The sequence below is a fragment of the Pristiophorus japonicus genome, chromosome 5 (assembly GCF_044704955.1).
Source record: "Pristiophorus japonicus isolate sPriJap1 chromosome 5, sPriJap1.hap1, whole genome shotgun sequence".
Classification (NCBI taxonomy): domain Eukaryota; kingdom Metazoa; phylum Chordata; class Chondrichthyes; family Pristiophoridae; genus Pristiophorus; species Pristiophorus japonicus.
In genome coordinates, this window is record NC_091981.1 from 220,299,676 (window position 1) to 220,320,289 (window position 20,614).

General features: G+C 45.5%; 1 protein-coding gene across 1 annotated transcript in view; it reads left to right on the forward strand.

Moving 5' to 3' along the window:
* LOC139264141 (G patch domain-containing protein 8) overlaps positions 1 to 20,614 on the forward strand; it is a 139,744-nt gene that overhangs the window by 91,751 nt on the left and 27,379 nt on the right. The gene's annotated exons all lie outside the window — the stretch shown is intronic.

Genomic DNA, 20,614 nt, shown 5'->3' on the forward strand with positions numbered 1-20,614 from the left:
GGCTGTAGCTCCGCCCACCATGTGTTCCGATGCGCTGCGCCACAGGCCTGGAACCAACGGGGAGAATACGGAGGTAAGAAATCGCCGCCGTTTCTGTACTACAAAGTCCGTGCGCCGTTCTGGCAGAGGAGGCAAACTTGGGTCCAAAATCACCATTACTGATTTTATTCCAGATTTATTGAATTAACTGAATTTAAATTCCACAGTTGCAGTGGTGAGATTTGAACTCATGTCTCCAGATCATTAGTCCAGGCCTCTGGATTGCTAGTCCAGTAACATAACCACGATGCTATGTTCCCGGAAAGTATAGTTATCTTATCTGATTGGTCCACTTCATCTTTTTGTATCCTTTCATCCCCACTACCACACTCATCTGTCAAAACCAAGGCAATGTATTGATTCCTTCATCCTCCATAAGATTTCCTTGATCATCTCTAATCAACACGAATTGTTTTTTTAACTTTCGTTTTTTCATTTTAAATGTTAACATCTTTTACTATTTCCCTCTATGTTCGTCTTTCTTCATACTTCCTCAGCCATTCTGATCCCTCGTTTTGTTTCCCCATCATATTTTCTACGTTCAGTTTGCTTTTCTGTGTTATTAGCACAGGATTTATCATATGCCTCATTTTAACTTTAGCTTGTCTACTCATTCAAAGGAACCCCAGCTTTTACTGGACCACCTTTTCTTCTCGTGGCAATATGTCTGCTCTGTAACCTAATTATCTCCTGTTTGAACTTTTCCTATTGTTTGCACATTGTCTTATTTGTTAATTTTTCTTTCCAGTTTATCTGGAATAGCTCCCATTTTACTGAATTGAAAGTGGCTTTTTTTCCAATCAAGTACCGATATAATGGACTCTTCCCTTTTAAATCAACCTCATTATGTTATGGTCACTGTTTTCTGAAAGTTCTCCTACCCTTGCGTTACCTAATCACCCACGTTATTTTCTACAATTAGATCAAGCCGAGCATTGCTTCTTTCCTTGTTGGACTAAAAATGCTCTACTCTAGAAAACAGTTCTGGACACATTGTAGAAACTCTTCTTCTTCTTTACCACCTATATTACTCTTATCGCTGTCAGTCATTGGATAATTAAAGTCATCCATTATTATAGCCCTATTGTTGCTACATTTTTCTTCAATTAGTCTACATATCCCAGTTGGAGTATTGTGTCCAATTCTGGACACCACACTTTAGGAAGGACATGACGGCTTTGGAGAGGGTACAGAAGAAATTTACTGGAATGGTTCCAGGGATGAGGGATTACAGTTACTTGGATAGACTAGAGTTGTCTTCTCAGAGCAGAGAAAGCTAAGAGGAGATTTGATAGAGGTGTTTAAAATCATGAACAGTTTAGATAGAGTAAATAAAGATAAACTGTTTCCAATGGATGAAGGGTCGATAATGAGAAAGGGCACAGATTGAAGATGTTTGGCGACCTGAGGAGAAACTTTTTTTACGAAACATGTGGTTAGGATTTGGAAGACACTACCTGATAGGATGGTGGATGCAGATTCAATAGTAACCTTCAAAAGGGAATTGGATAAATATTTAAAGTAGAAAAAATTGCAGGGATAGGGGGAAAGAACAGGGGAGTGGGACTATCGGAATGTTCTTCGAAAGAGCCTGCTCAGACTCGATGGGCCGAATGGCTTCTTTCTGTGCTGTAGTACTCTATGATTCTTTGGCCTAGAAATTTGATTCAGCCCAAAAACGGGCGGTGCCACTGCAGGCCATGTTTAACCGCACCTGCATTTTGGTGCTGCCTGCTGATTTAAATGAGTACGCGCAGAAGCTCCCATGCAACGTGCTCCTTCCAGCGGTAACAGCAACAGGAGGCCAAAGATCGTATCGAAAGGATCTGTGCATGAACAGTGAATAATTGTGGCAGAGATGTCATTAAACCGTCACATGAGAAATCCTGAGATTATGCCCAAAATATAAGCCAAACACAGAAAATTGAATGGACTGAGTGTAATACAAAGGAAGTAGCAGCATTATATGGAAGACAGTTGCTGTTAAAGTGGCAAGGATTCAAGAGATTATAGAATCATAGAAGCAGGGAGGTGATGCTAGTGCTGTTAGGGAGGGTTTAAACTAGCTCAGCAGGGGATGGGAACCTGAGAATAGATTCAGTGGAGAGAGAAACAAAGCTGGAATTGGAAAGCAAAAAAGTAAAAAGTGAACTTGGAAGACAGAGGAAATAAGGGCTAGAAAATAGACAACAAGGAAGTTTGGCAGTGCTAAATAGTATCTTTTCGGAGGCAGTCCCTCGGAGTCGAGGATTACTTGCTTCCACACTAAAATGAGTTCTAAGGTGGCTGATGAGACCAATGCAGGATCGACAGTCTCTATCACAGGTGGGGCAGATGGTGGTTGGAGGGACAGGTGGGTGGGGTGCTTGGTTTGTCGTACATTCCTTCCGCTGTTTGTACTTGACTGCTGCGTGCTTCCGACGAAGAAACTTAAAGGCGCAGAAATTGGTGAAGGGCAAAGGCCACCCAAGTGCCGCTGATGGCCGCCGAGATACCCGACAGTACTCTGGGTAGGGTTTTCAGCAAAAAGGTCCTTGAAAGGGTGGCCGGCGGCAAAAGAGGGACTTACACTGTCAATCTGGGCGGCAGCGGGCGGGAGCTCCCAATCTCAGCGGTAAACGCGCTTGCCGCCCAAGTACTGAGGATGGAGTCGGGCCCACGGAGGGTCGAAGACCTGAAAAGAAAAATCAACTAAAAAAAACATCGGAAGACCTTCAAGGGACCCCATCAAGGTAAGTTGCTGTCAAGAACATTTTTTAAAATTGTTTACGAAGCATTTTCTTTCAGCTCTTCATACTCACCGTCGGGGATAGACCAGCCTCCACGCAGCAGCCCACCCCCATTCTGACGCCGACTCCCGGCCGCATAAATCTGGCATCTCGATGGGCAGGAGGTCAGTTGCGCCACTCGGCTGTCCGCTGATGTCAGCGAGCGGTTCTCCCCTCCCGCCTGCTCCAACCCAAGTGCAAACTGGCACTGGGCGCAACTCGAGAAGGAATGTCGGCAGCGGTGGGCAGCATCTCTCCAACCACATTTATCCTCTCTATCCTCCTATTTATGTACTCACTAGCACGTGGCACTGGCAGTAAGCCAGAGATTACTACCTTTGAGGTCCTGCTTTTTAATCTCTCTCCTAACTCCCTAAACTCTGCCTGCAGGACCTCATCCCTCTTCTACCTTATCGGTGGCCGGCACTCGTTCTCCTCTTGTCTCCACATTAAGGTAAGTAAAAAAAACGTCTATGGATATTATAAAGGGATCTGAAGCAGACACCAGGCACACCGATTTGCATAAGCAATAGATCTAACAGCAGTTTCAGGCAGGCAACCTGGAAAACTATAGGGCGCCCAAACCACTATGTCGCGTGGCACACTTCCAGTGCGAACTGAGGTCACCACCGCATGTCCTATTGAGGAGCAAAAAACAGGCAGTGTGCAATTCAATTTTTAGACCTCTGTTCCTGTCATGTATGTACTTTTGGGATCACTACCCACTAGATGGGGTAATTGTTGGAGGCCATTGGGCTGCACGCACATGTGTGTAGCCCAAGTATAAAAGGCCAGCCATTTTGCATATTAGTCACTTTGGGGCCTTAATAAAGCAGAGCCAAGATCATATCTCTTGGAGTTAATCAGTACTCAATCTAACAGTTATTGCATCCACATTTGGCGACGAGGCAACAAGAACCTTTGCATGCAAAAATGAGCACAATTGGATTGTTGGAGTGATTTGTGGAAGGAGAAGATTGGGAAGACTTTGTGAGCCGTTTGAGCCAGTTCTTCATGGTCAACAAAATGGAGGAGGTTGGCGACGCAAATTGGCACCGGGCAGTGTTCCTCACGGCTTGCGGTCCAAAAATTTATGGCCTGATAAAGAATCTACTCCTGCCTGTGAGTCCAATAGAGAAGACGTATGAAGAATTGTATACACTGGTACAGGACCACCTTAAGCCAGACGAAGGCATCATCATCTCGAGATACAGATTTTACACACACATTCGTTCAGAGGGCCAGAATGCGGCGGAATTCGTTGCCGACCTGAGATGTCGAGCGGGACCGTGTAAGTTCAGGGCTGTGTTGGCAGACATTCTGCGGGACTTCTTTGTAATCAACATCAACCATGAGGTGGTCCTGCGTAAACTACTGGCGGTGGAGACGTTGGACTTGAACAGGGCCATCATGATCGCTCAGTCATGCATGACGATGGATAGAAGTCTAAAGCAGATATCAGTGAAAAATCGAAACTCAGCAAGTACTGTAAATATGATTGATTCAGCGTTCGGCAGAGCGGCACATGGCAGGGCCTACCCGACTGCGTACGTGAAACCTGTGGCTGCCCAAAGTCCGCCAGCGGGAATGCATTTGATTTCTCCGTGTTGGCATTGTGGGGGAAATCACCGGCACCAGCAGTGCCGATTTAAGCAATATAGTTGCAAAGGCTGTCTGAGAGTGGGGCATCTCCAGCGCAAGTGTCCGCAGATGAGCAAGCGTGCTGCGACTCACCATGTGGAGGATGATGGTCAGACTAGCGCGGATCCAGATACGCAATCCGAGATACCAGAGGAGGAAGTGTATGGACTGTACTTGTTCCTAACTAAGAGCAAACTGATAATGATCAACATGAAATTTAATGGGGTGCCGGTATCGATGGAACTGGACACGAGGGCGAGTCAATCGATAATGAGCCAGAGGGCATTCGACAAGCTGTGGGATACTAAGGCTGAGAGGCCCAGGCTGAATCCAGTCAATGCCAAGTTGCGCACGTACACCGAAGAACTCATAACAGTGATTGGCGGTGCCACAATTAAAGTGTCGTATGAAGATGCGGTTCACGAGTTACCGCTATGGATTGTCCCAGGCAATGGCCCAATGCTGTTCGGCAGGAACTGGCTTGAAAAAATCAGATGCGATCGGAATGACATAAAGGTGTTGTCGTCGGAGAAAGATACATGTGCCCAAGTACTGAGCAAGTTCTCCTCACTGTTCGAACCAAGCATCGGCAACTTCACGGGAGCCAAGGTGCAGATCCACGTGGACTCCAATGCAAGACCCGTCCATTATAAAGCTCGGGCAGTTCCGTATATGATGAGGGAGAATGTCGAAATCGAACTGGACAGACTCCAGCGTGAAGGGATCATATCACCGGTTGAATTTAATGAATGGGCCAGCCCCATTGTTCCTGTGCTGGAAAGTGATGGCACAGTCAGAATCTGTGGAGACTACAAGGCTACGATCAACAGGGTTTCGAAACAGGATCAGTACCCGTTACCAAAGGCTGATGACTTGTTTGCAACGCTAGCCAGGTGGAAGTCGTTCACAAAACTGGACTGGACGTCGGCCTACATGACACAGGAGCTGGTTGAGATGTTGAAGAGACTTACATACATAAAGAACTGTTTATACTGTTTATTTATCACCGGTTCCCTTTTGGAATTCGCTCGGCTGCAGCAATATTTCAGAGGAACATAGAGAATCTACTGAAGTCCGTTCCCAGAACTGTCGTCTTCCAAGATGACATCCTGATCACAGGTCGTGACTCCGAGGAACATCTGAACAACCTGGAAGAGATTCTACATCGTCTGGACAAAGTGGGACTCAGACTGAAACGCTCGAAGTGCGTCTTCATGGCACCAGAGGTTGAATTCCTGGGGAGGAAAATTACTGCTGATGGCATCAGGCCCACGGACGCGAAAATCAAGGCCATCAAGAATTCACCCAAGCCCGCAGAATGTGTCGGGGCTGCGTTTGTTCCTGGGTCTACTCAACTACTTCGGTAACTTCCTACCTAAATTGAGCACGTTATTAGAACCACTGCACATGCTGCTAAGAAAAGGCGACAACTGGGTGTGGGGTACATCTTAAGACAGAGCTTTTGAGAAAGCCACTAATCTGCTTTGCTCTAAAAAGCTGCTGGTACATTATGACCCATGTAAACTGTTATGTATGGTGAAAGAGTCAGACTGAACACTGTGAGCTCAAAGTAAAGTGTGACCTTAATCTTTTATTGCAGGTCTCCAGAGTGCCTCTCCAACCTGTGAGGCTTCCTTAAATACCTGTGCTCCCAAGGGATTATGGGATCTCTGGGGACTCCATGGGTGAGCCATCTGGTGGCTGTACAGAGTAAATAAAAGTTCACATATATAACAACACTCCCCACCCAAAGTCAATAGTGTAACTATTTACAATGTGAGTCGATCTGGGGCACTTCTTGCCCTGGTTGATCGTCTCGGTGTGAAAGCTGGTATTGTTGAATCATTTGTTGGGCCCTCACTGGGCAGCTGTGCAGCTGGCCTTGCTGGGATGCCTGGTGTGTTGGGTGCTGCTGGGCTGCTGTGGATGATGGGTTCTGCTTCGTGGTTAACCATGGTGCTGGTTGCCACTGGTATGTATGTTGGGGGATCAAAAAAGGTAGGGTCCAAGGTGGGTTGCTCAGGATAGTCCGTAAATCTGAGTTTGATTTGGTCCAAGTGTTTCTGGTGAATGAGTCCATTTGAAAGATTGACCCGAAACACCCTGCTCCCTTCTTTGGCCACGACAGTGCTGGGAAGCCACTTGGGATTTTGTCCATAATTCAATACAAATACACGATCATTGATTTCAATCTCACGTGACACATTTGCACTATCATGGTATGTACTTTGTTAAAGCCGCCTGCTCTCTATCTGTTCATGTAGATCAGGGTGAACTAACAAGAGCCTTGTCTTAAGTGCTCTTTTCAGGAGCAGTTCAGCAGGTGGGATTCCAGTGAGCGAGTGGGGTCTCGTGCGGTAGCTAAGCAGGACTCGGGATAGTGCAGTGAGCCTTTACTTACCCTCTTCAAGCCTTGCTTGATGGTTTGCACTGCTCTCTCTGCCTGACCGTTGGATGCTGGTTTAAACTGGGCAGATGTGACATGTTTGATCCCGTTACGGGTCATGAATTCTTTGAACTCAACACTGGTAAAACATGGCCCGTTGTCGCTCACCCTGGAAGCACAGGTATTTAAGGAGGCCTCACACGTTGGAGAGACACTCTGGAGACCTGCAATAAAAGACTAACTATCACACTTTACTTTGAGCTCACAGTGTTCAGTCTGACTCTTTCTCCAGTTGTTGTGTATGGAGAAAGAGTCTGTGGTCATGGCCATCCAAACCAAGGTCCAGGATCCACATAAACTTTGCAGGTCCCTTCCTGGGGAAGATGTTTTTAGTTGTGGTGGATGCATATTCGAAGTGGATAGAGTGTGTAATCATGTCATCCAGAACATCCACAGCTACCATTGAGAATCTCAGTGTCATGTTCGCCACTCATGGTCTGCCTGACATCGTTGTTAGCGACAACGGATCGTGCTTCACCAGTCAGAAGTTTCAAGAGTTCATGAAACTCAATGGTATCAAACATGCAAGGTCAGCACTGTTCAAACCTGCATCCAATGGGCAAGTAGAACATGCTATCCAAATCATAAAGCAGAGTATGAAGTGAGTAACCCAAGGGTCACTGCAGACCCGCCTGTCATGCATACTGCTTAGTTACAGGACAAGACCACACACACTTACCGGGGTCTCGCCTGCTGAACTAATGATGAAGAGAAGTCTTAAGACCAAGCTATCTCTTGAATTGAATAACCCTGACTTGAATAATCATGTTGAATATAGAAGACAAAGTCAGCAAGGGTATCACGATCGCGCAGCTGTGTCACGCGATATTTCTGTAAATGATCCTGTATATGTTCTGAATTATGGTCAGGGTCCCAAATGGATCACTGGTACTGTGATGGCCAAGGAGGGCAACAGAGTATTTATTGTCAAGCTCAAAAATGGGCAAATATGCAGGAAACATATGGATCAGACAAAGCTGTGGCACACAGACGAACCGGAACAGTCGGAGGAAAAGACAATCGACGACCAACCAACCTACCCTCAGTCATCAGAGGACTCAGTGGTCATCAGTGAATCGGGATTTTCAATCACTGACATGTTCAATGAAAATGGACTTTCAATCCCTGACATGGCCACTGCCACTCCCATCAGGTCAGCCACCCAGCCACCAGTCACAACAGACTCTGAACACTCACCCAAGGCTGGAGTTGAACTGAGACGGTCAACCCGAGAGCGTAAAACACCGGACCATCTCAATTTGTAAAAGACAGTGTTAATATCTCAGAGGCGGGGTATTGTCATGTATGTACTTTTGGGATCAATAGCCACTGGATGGTGTCATCTTTGGAGTTCATTGGGCTGCACACAAGTATAAAAGGCCAGCCATTTTGTATATTAGTCACTTTGGGCCTTAATAAAGTAGAGCCAAGGTCTTACCTCTTGGAATTAAACAGTACTCAATCTAACAGTTATTGCATACACAACAGTTCCCATGTAATAATTTCTATATCATTCTATGATCTGCCAGCAGTTATTTTTACTAAGAATGAAACAGCACAGAAGGAGACCATTTGGCCCATTGAAAGAGCAATCCAATTAGTCCCACTCCCCTGCTCTTTCCCCATTGCTCTGACAATGTTTCCTTTTGAAGTATATATTTAATTCATTAGAACTCATGGGCCTAGAAATTCAGGTCGTTTGCGCCTCCCATTAGCGACTTTTCGCCTAAGCAGGCCGCCACTAACAACTCATGCTAAATTCCAGATGGCAGAAGGTGGGTAGTGGTGTTCCACAAGGATCGGTTCTGGGACCACTGTTGTTCACAATGTATATTAACAGTTTAGACTTCGCCAACAAAAAGCACAATTTCTAAATTTGCGGATGACACCAAATTGTCAATACTGAGGAGGACTGCAACAAATTACAGGAGGACATTAATGAACTTGCAGAATGGGCATATGATTAGCAAATGAAGTTCAACACAGATAAATGTGAGGTTTCGCATTTTGGTAGGAAGAATAGGGAGGTCACTTATTACTTGGAGGGTGAGAATCTCGGTGGGGTAGAGGAACAAAGGGATCTCGGAGTACAAATACACAAATCACTAAAAGTTACAACACAGGTTAGCAAGGCCATAAAAAAGCAAACCAAGCACTAGGGTTTATTTCTAGAGGTATAGAATTAAAAAATAGCGTAGTTATGCTAAACGTGTATCGAACCTTGGTTCGACCACACTTTGAGTACTGCGTTCAGTTCTCGTTACCATATTATAAAAAGGATAGAGAGGCACTGGAGAGGGTGCAGAGAAGATTTACAAGGATGATACCAGAAATGCGAGGGTATACATATCGGGAAAGGATAAACAGCTGGATATCTTTTCTCTTGAAAATAGAAGGCTGAGAGGCGACCTGAAAGACGACTTTAAAATTATGAAAGGTTTTGATAGAGTGGATGCAGAGAGACTGTTTCCACTTGTGGGAAAGAGCATAACTAGAAGCCATTAACACAAGATAGTCGCCAAGAAATCCAATAGGGAATTCAGAAGGAACTTCTTTACCCAAAGAGTGATGAGAACGTGGAATTTTCTACCACAGGGAGTGGTTGAAGAGAATAGTATATTTAAGGGGAGGCTAGACAAGCATATGAGGGAGAAGGGAATAGAGGGCTATGCTGACAGATTTCGATGAGGAAAGATGGGAGAAGGCTCGAGTGGAGCATAAACATCGGCATGGATTGGTTGGGCCAAATGGCCTGTTTCTGTCGTATATGCTCACATTACAACAGTGACTACACTCCAAAAATACTTAATTGCCTGTAAAGCACTTTGAGAGGTCCGGTGGTCGTGAAAGGCGCTATATAAATCCAAGTCTTTCGTTTTTTTCTTTTAGTCTATGTAATTCTCAAGTCTAAAAACAGATGAAAGGTGATTGACATTATAACTGGAAGTTGCTTCTCATAGCAATTACACAATCAGCAATTCATTATTGTGTCTGGTTATTCAGAAAGGAACCTCTCACCATTATGTTGGAAAAGCTTCTGCTTTCTGTCAGTGTGAAAGGGACAGGCTTTTTGACACAAGAGTGAGAGGCTTTTAAGAACCGAGTACTGGCACCAATCAGTGAGGCTTTTGTAAACAGGGCACTGCACAGGCAACAGCAAAAAGCTATGAAAGGCAGAAGATTGCACGGAGGAGGTTCTGCCCTGGGCTGTACAACAGGATGCAAAAGGATTAAATCAGACCACCCACCAAAGTGAGGATAGTGTCGTGCGGCTTTCTCTTGTATCATTACACAAAAATATCTTGTACCTTTTGAACTAAGCAACTCTGAGTATATCTATTGCTCACCATACTGTGGAATAAAGCAGCTTATGATTCCACCCAAACTTTGTCTCATCTAGTGTTAACTTGGTCTGCCTTTGGCGAAGGAACATATGTGAAAAAGACACAAGAATCAAGTTGAATTCAATAAATCTGGTCATTTGTGGATGAAAACAATGACCATGAAAGCTGTTGGATTGTCGTAAAAACCCAATTGGTTCACTAATGTCCTTCGTGGTCCGGATCTACTCCCCAATCTGGCCTGCATGCGACTCCAATCCCACAAAAGGTGGTTGACTCTTAATGCCACCAGTGTGACTCTGGATAGGCAATATATACTGCTTTGTCAGTGCCATCCACAAACCAAAAAACAATTGTTAATAAATCTGGTCCAGATCTAAGGGATGCTATTGCTACAAAACCGGATAATTCTATCATGTATATAAATATAGGGCAGTGTGAGTCAACTCCTATAAAAGTATGATGTCACAAAACTCTCGAATATATCTATGGAATCCTGAATTATAACAACTGCTATGTATTAATCACACATTTTTATTATTGAGCCTCCAATGCGAAATATTCTGATCTGCTGCTGAATGTTTTTATGCCCAGTTGGTATTATTTAACCTCATCACTCTTGAGAAGTGGAAATGATCACATTCACCTACGCAAATAAATGTGTCAAGAATGCTCTGCAATAATGGGGAGAAATGGTAGACTATGTTTGATAGACATTGTGGCCCTGGTATTCCTCCTTCCCCTGGTGCAGGACAGGTGGAGTACGTTGCAACTGCTCGACACTCGGCCAGGCCTCCATTCACCCAAATTTGGTGGGCCGAGTCATTGGCATGGAGCAGTTATACCCTGGCCCAGGCTCATTTCCTGTCCCAGGAATTAGGGATGGAATCAGTGGCACAGCCGCAGGCTTGGTAGCTGGCTTCAGGACCATCAGGCTGCTGTCCTCCAATGGAAACCAGAAGATCTCAAGGCCCGAAGATCTGCTGAATCCCTCAAAAAGAATATCAAAGTTGGTTGTGTAGAGGACACAGAGAGGCTGCAAAGAGATTTAGATAGGTTAAGCGAATGGGCTAAGGTTTGGCAGATGGAATACAATGTCGGAAAGTGTGAGGTCATCCACCTTGGGAAAAAAAACAGTAAAAGGGAATATTATTTGAATGGGGAAAAATTACAACATGCTGCGGTGCAGAGGGACCTGGGGGTCCTTGTGCATGAAACTCTTTTTGGAGTTCACCTGCAAAACATAAAACATTAAACGGTGCCACCCGACCTGGGTGACACTCCAGACATTTACAAGGTCCTTTTTTTTCCCCCCTTTTTTTTTTGTGTTTTTCTTTTTTTGGTTTTTTTTTTGGGCACTAAAATCACAATTTTTCCCCAGTGCCCCCTATAAAAGGGAAGGGGACACTAAAAGCACCGGCAATTAAAACAAATTAACTTTAAAACGTAAAATCAAATTAAAATTTGGTTGCCGGGCGTGATGATGCACTCCAGTCCCTCCGGTGCCCACCTCTCGCGGAAGGCCGCGAGCGTACCGGTGGACACCGTGTGCTCCATCTCCAAGGACACCCTGGACCGGATGTAAGAGCGGAAGAGAGGCAGGCAGTCAGGTTGAACGACCCCCTCGACCGCCCGCTGCCTGGACCGGCTGATGGCACCCTTGGCCGTGCCCAGGAGCAGTCCTACGAGGAGGCCTTCGGACCTACCCGCTCCCCTCCGCACAGGGTGCCCAAAGATCAGGAGAGTGGGACTGAAGTGCAGCCAGAATTTCAGGAGCAGCCCCTTCAAATAATAAAACAGGGGCTGCAACCTTGTGCATTCCATAAAAACATGGAACACGGACTCTTCCAGACCGCAGAAATTGCAGGCGGCCTGGGAGTCCGTGAACCGGCTTAAAAATTTGTTGCACGGCACTGCTCCGTGCACCACCCTCCAGGCCAAGTCCCCGATGAATAGTGGGAGGACCCCTGCGTAGAGTGCCCTCCATCGGGGACCCCCGCCTCCTCCGGACGGCAAGATGGTACGCCACGGCATGTCCGGACGGCCGGCGAGGATGGCAAAGTTGAGAGTGTGCAGGAGCAGCCCGTACAGGAAACCCCTCCGCGCGGAACTGAAAGGCACGGAGGGGATTTCCCCGAGGCGGCTCAAGTTGTGAGGCGCCGGCCCCCGAGGGAGGTTCCGGGGTTTGGCGCCGATGAGGAATTCCGTCCGGACGGGGGTCAGTTCGGACGGGATTTCCCCACGTGCTTGAGCCTCCTCGATACACCTAACGGAGTCAGGGCCCAGAGCTGTTTTTAGCGACTCGATGGCATCGGCCGCGTGGCGGACGTTGGCAGAATTTAGGCGCCGCGCCAGCGTGTCTGGCGCCATCCAGCCCGCTCCTCCGCCATCGAGCAGGTCCCTGACCCTGGTCACCTCACCAGCCACAGCCCTCTCTTCCGACCGCCACATAAACCCTCGGTCGTGGAGGTACGGATTCCCGAGCAGCGGCTCCTGCAGGACGGTCGCCACTCCAGCCGGCGGAGAGCTGCCCTTGGTGGAGACTTTGTTCCAGACCCTGATGAGTTCCCTGTAAAAGACAGGCAGCTCCCGGAGGGCGGTCCTGGCACCCCCCAAGTTCACAAACAGGAGCTGCGTGTCATAATTGAGGTCGCGCTGCTGGCGGAAGAAATACCTCGCCAGAGCTCACCACCTAGGAGGGGGCTCGACGTAAAGGTATCTCTGCAGGGTCTGAAGACGGAAAGTCGCGAGCTGGGGCTGACGCACACCAACGACTGACCGCCCTCCTCAAGCGGGAGACTCAAGACCGTGGCAGAGACCCAGTGCTTCCTGTTGTTCCAGAAGAAGTCCACCAGCTTCTTCTGTATCTTGGCGACAAACGCAGGGGGAGGGGTCAAAGTGACCAGCCGGTACCACAACATTGCGGCCACCAGCTCCTTGTGCATGAATCCCAAAAAGTTAGTTTGCAGGTGCAGCAGGTAATCAGGAAGGCGAATGGAATGTTGGCCTTCATTGCGAGAGGGATGGAGTACAAAAGCAGGGAGGTCCTGCTGCAACTGTATAAGGTATTGGTGAGGCCGCACCTGGAGTACTGCGTGCAGTTTTGGTCACCTTACTTAAGGAAGGATATACTAGCTTTGGAGGGGGTACAGAGATGATTCACTAGGCTGATTCCGGAGACGAGGAGGTTACCTTATGATGATAGATTGAGTAGACTGGGTCTTTACTCGTTGGAGTTCAGAAGGATGAGGGGGGATCTTATAGAAACATTTAAAATAATGAAAAGGATAGACAAGATAGAGGCAGAGAGGTTGTTTCCACTGGTCGGGGAGACTAGAACTAGGGGGCACAGCCTCAAAATACGGGGGAGCCAATTTAAAACCGAGTTGAGAAGGAATTTCTTCTCCCAGAGGGTTGTGAATCTATGGAATTCTCTGCCCAAGGAAGCAGTTGAGGCTGGCTCATTGAATGTATTCAAGTCACAGATAGATAGATTTTTAACCAATAAGGGAATTAAGGGTTACGGGGAGCGGGCGGGTAAGTGGAGCGGAGTCCACGGCCAGATCAGCCATGATCTTGTTGAATGGCGGAGCAGGCTCAAGGGGCTAGATGGCCTACTCCTGTTCCTAATTCTTATGTTCTTATGTGCTAAAGCTTATTTTTAGGCCTGATGCCAGGTTTCCTCAGATCGTCTGAACTGAGGGGATCCAACAGCAAAGCCCAGGGCAACCCCTGGGGCACTACTGGAAGTGGTCATAGTGGAAGGAAATTAAGATGGGAGGCTGGGAACACAGCCTCCTTTATTTATATTGCAACGTGGACATGCAGTGGCAATAGGCACAAGTCCTGCAATGCTCATCTAAGGAAGCCCAAAACTCCCAGGGCAGTGTAAAGGGGGCCAACGAAATGGGTCACTACCCTCTTGTTTTCTCCATGATGTCTGCAAAATAAGCATTCCCCTGGTGTTACAAAGAGGAATATCACAGTCTGTGTATTTTAGTGAAGTAGTCCATCAAATTTAAATATGAATTTCATGGACGTAAAGCAGCATTACCTATACAAGAGCCATCAAAAAACCCAGAAAATCATTATTTAAACATCTCAATAAACTTTCTAAAGGACAGAGTACTGCAAAAAATGTCTAAACAGTTTAATTTTAAAATGTTCACCAGTAGGGAAACACAGCGATATTATTCCCCAAAGATTATCATAGAATGATAAATAAATGATTGTGGAATTTTTCAATCTACAAAGCAAGAGAGCCGGAATACCCTCCGAATTTTCCAACTCTGGTAAGTTTTATAAAAATGTGAATAAATCAATGTTCCTACCATTACAATGTTCATTACATTTTCTACAGCAGACTTGCTGATATTTAAAAACTTCCAAATCCTCACATCCCCAGTGTTCATAATCATTTGCGGTGCTTGAAGTAAAAGTGTATAATTATTGTTTCTTTGTACCTTCTACCTCATTGTGAAAACCTGCATTTTATACAGAGCCTCTGTCCAATCAATGAAATATTATTTTCTGTATCCACAGATGACACTTTCAGATCTAATTTTTCCAGAGTTGTGCCAAAATCCCACACTAACATCATAAAGAAGGATAAAAGTGAAGATAGCAATGAGGTATCTGGTGAGGGTGGGACAGAGAGGTGCATACCACAGCCAAAAAGAAAGATCTTACACCTTGCCATCAATCCATACTCAAGACAGGACCCTCGATAGGGCTATCACCCATTTCTGAATAATACCATACGAGTCTGAGGGCTAGAACTTCCACTTTTTTTGCGTGCTTAATGCCCACTAAATGCCCATTTTACCGCTGAAATGACGTATAATGCCCATATATCACCCATTTTGGCACAAAATGGAAACTGGCGGGCATTTTTAGGAAACTTATCGCCAAGCATTACTTTCCCCATGTGCTTAACGCCAGGAAAGAATATTACCGCCCGCCCATATTTCTGGGGTATAATCAGCAGAATGAGCGAAATCAACGCCCATAATATCGGCCAGCATTATTTTCCGCACGGAATTAATGGCGAGATTCAATATTAGCGCCCGCCCACTGTTTTTTGTCGTAAAGAACATATTTACCCAAACTAGCAGCCATGGGGATCGCCCATCGTCAATTTCACCACCTCGCACACGTATCGCCCACAATATCGCTTGCCCAAAAAAACACCCACAAAAAATGGAACCAACCGGAACGAACGCCAGTGGCTTGGCTGGCATTTGTTAAATCCCACTCTTGCGTGAGGAGCTGATATCTGAAAGATTTGCCTGAACGAGCGCTGGTGTGAATGGCCACACTGACACACTGCTATGTGTGTGCAGCTCAGACATCAATGGTGCCCATCATCTTGGTGCCAGTTAAAGTTTACGTTGATTGATGTTCAGTTGTATTTAACCCTTTCATGGTAAGGAATCACCAGTATGTAACGATCCAGACATCTGAGACAATGCGCAACAAGTTTATGTTCAATAACAAAAATTTAATACCTACATTGGTCTGAAATCATAAATATCACAGTCAATAACATCCAACCCCCGGCCACACCCCACCTTTTCCACCATTGACATAAATCACATGTTCAAAATGTCCAGCAACACAGAATACAAAGGCAAAGCAGGAGTGTGGTCCCCAGCCCCCATACATTGCAACAAATTGCATACACCCAGATAGAAATATAACACAGCCGTCACCTACGCACATGCACCTCACTTTCCTTCCCCCCTCCCCTTCTTCTCCCCACCTCAACTCCTTCCCCTCCTCGCTCCACGGCACCTGGCCGAGGAGCTCCTCAGGCGGTGCCTCATTGCGGTGGGTGGGGGTGGGGTGATGAAGGCAGATGCAGTCGTTGCACGGGTACGGGAGTGGGGGGTGCCAAGAGGGCAAAATTCTCTGATGCAGAAGCAGGATCTTGGTCCTTGTTCTCATCTGTCATTCGCAGTGGTGGTGCGGAACCTCGGGGTGGAGTGCTGCGCTCGGGGACCACTGGGAGCCCTCTGCTGCCAGTGTTCCTGGCTACCAGCTCCAGGGCCTCCTCCATCCCTTCCATGTTATATCTTATTTGTGGGACAAAAACTCGGTGACAACTATATTCTTGGTGCTAAGTAGGCTTTTTGCTACTGGTGAATCTCCGTCGTGCCTCCCACAACAGCCAGACAAGCACACACCACAGCCACACATGCTTTCAGTGCCTCTGAACTCCCTCTCTCTCTGTCTCCTCTTCTGCGCATGTCATGATGACCCTTGACCTCCTGAATCGCGGGAATCGAGTGTTGCCATGCCATTGCTAAGGAGGCCACACTTTATGGCAGAAGGTCAAAAAAACTAACGCTACCGCTCATTTGATATCGCTTGCGGTAACGGCCATTTTCAAAAATGGAAACTAGGTGCTTTGAGAATGGGCAAGAAGCCGACGATCTGAAAACCCTTTTTTAACACACACACCAGAAATAATGACCATTTTTGGGTGATAAGCACAAAAGTGGAAGTTCTACCTGAGAGTCTATTGACATAGTGGCAATATTAACCACAGTGGGCAGGTGTTGGGACGTTATTACCTTTGCCACACACCTAGAGCATTCACAAGGAAAGCATTAGCTAGATACAGAAGACCATTATGAGTGATGGTGTACAATCTGATATAATTTAGGTGTATAGCAGAACAGCCTTGCATAACATTATGGCAGGTGAAAATAGCTCTGCAGTTAATCTGCCCAACACACTGGGTAGGAACAAACAATCTTCCTCCCTAATGAGAATATAATGCTTCAGAGCTCCATCAAGTCTTCCAAGTGCCACTGGGAACAGCCGCTGGTTAGAAATTGCTCATGTGGCACTAAATTTAGAATATGAGCCTGTGGGACATGCTTCAAGTTCCCAATGCTCCCAAAAGCTTGACCGACAATTCACTGTAAATTCTGTAAATAAAAAAGTTTACAAAAAAGTTAAAATTGCAATATTTAAATATCATTACTTTATTTCTTAATCTTTTCTAGATTACTAGATTACTTTTAGTTTTAAAGATTTTAGAGAAATATGTTCTTTGTTTTCGATTTTTCATTTTCCAAAGTAGCAAAGTAAAATGAACTGTCTAATGTTTATACGTGAATTATAAGAAAGATGTTTACTTTCCTATGAAATTTATATCGTTATCTATCGAACAGTTTATTTTAATGAACAATTTGTCCTTGTTCTTCTAACCAATTTTGTATACAAGTCAAAAACAAGAGCATGTTCACTAGTCTTCACAGATTTCAATGCAGTTCTTAATACTTGCTGAAATATTCTGTTATGTGCAACACTTATCCTCTGGGTCTTGCATTCATTGATATCTTCATAAAGAAAGTGATGTGCGTCGTACCTCTGCAGTGTAATCTAACTGGACTTATTGCATATATTGGACTGAGCAACACTGTTGGAAATTAGTATTGCCCGAGTAAAATGAAAAGTCTTTTTACATGGGAATTACACAGTTAGATATAAAGAATGATATTACATGATATTACGTGGGCTTTGTCTGTAACAAGAGTTGGTAGTGTGAAGAATTTCAAATATCAAAACATGAAATGTTACTTAATTTAACTGGATTTACTGCTCAATAGTTAACTAAAGTGGCACTTTTAATTCACCAACTGTAAACTTTATTGCATTAAGTTTATAACAGAATATGCAAAGTGTCATTAAAGCAATTAAAATTACCTTCACTGCTGAGAGTACAATTAATTAACAGGCCCAATATATGCAGCTTTATTTGTAATTCTATGGTTAGAATGTGGAATTTGCGACTGCAAGGGTAGTTGAGGCAAATAGCATAGATGCAATTAAGGGAAAGCTAGATAAGTACAAGAGGGAGAAAGGAATAGAAGAATATGTTGATAGTGTTAAATGAAGGAAGGAGGATTGTGTGGAACATAAACACTGGCGTAAACCATTTGGGCGGCATGGCTTGTTTCTGTGCTGTAAATACTATGGCCGGGACATTGCGTAGCGCCCGTTTGGGGGCGGTAACATCCGTGAGGTGGGACTTCCTGCGCCAGGTGCAGGAGTCTCACCTCGCTCGTGAAATTGGGGTTACCGTCCCCGAGGGGAGGTGGAGTGCAAAAAAAATGCTCTACTTCCTCTCTGGGGCGCTAACGGGATGGGAACGAAGTACGCGGGGCGCAGCGCTACACACTGGGCCGCGTAGTGCTGCCGCGTAGGAGGGGCCCTCTCCTTCACTAAAGGGGAGGGCCAAGCTGCAGACTCTGCGGTACCCTACCTGGACCTCCAGGCAGTGGGTTGCCATGCCATCAAGCGGAGTGCCGGGCTGCCAGATCGCGGCATGGACCCCACTTTTAAGGAGGCAATGGACCGTGACAAGTAAATTGAATAATTTTTTATTCAGGGCACATCACCTCCCCTTTAACTAGCACCGCGCGAGCAGCCCGCTGCCCGCCATGTACGGCCCCCTGAAGCTGTTGCGGACATTGCCCGGCGCAGCTTCAGGGGGTAATTCCGAATTTTGCTCCAGGGCGAAAACAGGTCACTGCGGAAGGTGATGATGCAACCGGTTACCCGGGAGCAGCTGGCTCGTTAGAAACCCTTACCTGCATGCTGAATTTCTCAGTGGTGATAACGCTCAAATTAAGACAGCCACACCGCTGAAAAATCCACTTTGGAAGGGTTCATTAGTGCTGGAACCCATTTGTTCACTTTTGGAGCTGAATATGGAGTGGCCCAGCCACGAAAACATTTTGGCACTCATGGCCACAAAATGGTGGGGGGAGCACCAGCTTTCCAGCGATACTGAATTTTGGGCCCTTATAATGTTGCCAAAAAGAGCAGTAAGCCTGAGGATTGGGAGGATTTTAGAATTCAGCAAAGGAGGACCAAGAAATTGATAAAGAAAGGGAAAATAGAATGAGAGTAAACTAACGAGAGACATAAAAACAGACTGTTAAAGCTTCTATAGGTATGTAAAAAGGAAATGATTAATGAAAGTAAATGTGGGTCCCCTACATGCTGAGATAGGAGAACTTATTATGGTGGAATAAGGAAACAGCAGAGAAATTAAGCAAATACTTTGTGTCTGTCTTCATGGAAGAAAACACAAAAAACCTCCTGGAAATAATGGAGAACCAAGGGTCTAGCAAGAATGAGGAACTGAAAGAAATTAGTATTAGTAAAAAAATAATACTGGAGAAATTAATGGGACTGAAAGCCAATATATCCCCTGGACCTGATAGCTTACATCCTCGGGTTTTGAAAGAGGTGGCTATAGAGATAGTGGATGCATTGGTTGTCATCTTCCAAAATTCCATAGATTCTAGAAGGGCTCCTGCAGATTGGAAGGTATCTAATAAAGCCCCGCTATTTAAGAAAGGATGGAGAGAGAAAACGGGGAGCTACAGACCAGTTAGCCTGACATCAGTAGTAGGGAAAATGCTAGAATCTATTATTAAGGACATGGTAACAGGGCACTTAGAAAATAATAATAGGATTGGGCAGAGTCAACACAGATTTCAAAGGGAAATCATGTTTGACAAATCTGTCAGATTTTTTTGAGGTTGTAACTAAGGGGGTATCAGTGGAAGTGGTGTATTTGGATTTTTAGAATGCATTCGATAAGGTGCCACACAAGAGGTTATTAAACAAAATTAGGGCTCATGGGATTGAGGATGTTTTGTGATTTTTTATTTTTTACTTTTTGCAATTTTTTTTGGTGTGTGGTCTCTGCGAGTGGGGCAGCAGGGGTGGGGGGGGGGGGGGGTAGGGGCAGGCGGGAGCAGTCATTTATAGAATACTGATCGGAATACCGGTGTCTATTTTTCAGAACTCCGGATTTCGGAGGTTGTACCTGTACATCCAAGTTTGCTGATGATACAAAGCTAGGTGGGAATGTAAGTTGTGAGGAGGATGCAAATAGGCTTCAAGGGGATATAGACAGGCTAAGTGAGTGGGCAAGAACGTGGAATATAATGTGGAGAAATGTGAAGTTATCCACTTTGGTAGGAAGAATAGAAAAGCAGAGTATTTTTTAAATGGTGAGGGATTGGGAAATGTTGGTGTTCAGAGGGACCTGGGTGTCCTTGTACACAAATCAATGATAGTTAACATGCAGGTACAGCAAGCAATTAAGAAATCAAATGGTATGTTGGCCTGTATTACAAGAGGATTTAAGTATAAGAGTAAAAACATCTTATTGCAATTATATAGGGCCCTGGTGAGACCACACCTGGAGTATTGTGTACAGTTTTGGTCTCCTTATCTAAGGAAGGATAAAACTTGCCATAGAGGGAGTGCAGTGAAGATTCACCAGACTGATTCCTGGGATGGGGGGGGGGGGGATTGTCCTATGAGGAGAGTTGGGTAGACTAGACCTA